Raw genomic sequence first — 1,295 nt, 5'->3', positions numbered from 1 at the left:
TTGATAGGATTGCGGAACGATCGTAATGGCGTAAGTGTGGTTTCGTGAAGAATTCGACGATTGACAAACGTTTTTTTACTTGGCGGATTCGTGGAGGAATTTTCAGATAAGCAGCGACGTGTTGGCACACTTTTTGTTCGTTCGTTCAAGAGTTTGTTTGATATTTTCCACTCAAATGTGATCACAATTTAGCACCACGTTCGTTCAATCGCTCTGTTGTGGGTTGAATCGGTATGAGAAAAGTGCAAAGTGAGTGTTTTTTAGTACTAATAGTCGTTGTACTAAATCCACAAACACTTAAACACGCTGTGATTCCATTTGGAAAAACCATTGGCCTTCATTGTCACTTACAACAATAGCGATTCCCTCATGTATGGAAGTAAGTATGGAACACCACATAAGTATGTAACAGCATGTAACATCGCATATGTAACTTCACGTGTATTTTGTATACCGTTCATTGCACGATGCTACTTTAACTTTCACTGAACTACACAATGATGGTGTCACTATTTGGATTTTCAATGCTATGTTCATAGTCCCGAGTAAATATGTCGATGAGAAAGTAAATCAGATATTGCAATCTGAGTACGAAAATAATCCTGTCTTTTTCATTTAACAAAAAAGTTCGTTCATTAGCATCTTGAACTGAAACTATTACTTTAAAATTCAAATTTAGCTACCTTTTTTTAATTTATTCATTTATTTTAAAGTAGCCAGCCAAGGGCAAGAATTTTTAGACTTACGTTTCACAGGAGACTTTGGAGACGAATAGTCTTAGCTAACTTAGATCTACGCAAGTACAACATGTAGAATGACACTCTCATTGTTCTAACAATTTTCAAAGTCAAAGACACGTTTGTATACAAGGCTGGCTAAAAAGTAGTCCATTATTTTTTCGGTAGATGCCTTTAGTGATCAATATCTCGTGAAGTATCGATCGTACAGCTTCAAGTTTGAGCTCGTTTTAAAGCTGATACTTTACAGTTAAAAAAATGCACTCGTAAAGAAACGGTTTATTATGAGTTGCTTCCGTGTAGCCACACACTAAATTTAGACTTCTGCTGTCAACAATTGGACGGTTTGAAGGGGTCTGCAATTGACCAAGCCTTTCGCAAGAGAGGCATTATAAGCCTTTCAAAATACAACAAATTTTACAACAAAATGGTACATATTTGACCTAAATCGGACCATCTGAAGTATCTTAAATAATGTTTTGAATTTAACCTAAAAATAATAGATTGCTTTTTAGCGAGACTTATATTTACTCCTCTGGCTCTGGTTATTACTTCACC

Source organism: Anopheles cruzii, chromosome 2, assembly GCF_943734635.1.
Source record: "Anopheles cruzii chromosome 2, idAnoCruzAS_RS32_06, whole genome shotgun sequence".
NCBI lineage: Eukaryota > Metazoa > Arthropoda > Insecta > Diptera > Culicidae > Anopheles > Anopheles cruzii.
Note: the sequence above shows the minus strand (reverse complement) of the source record.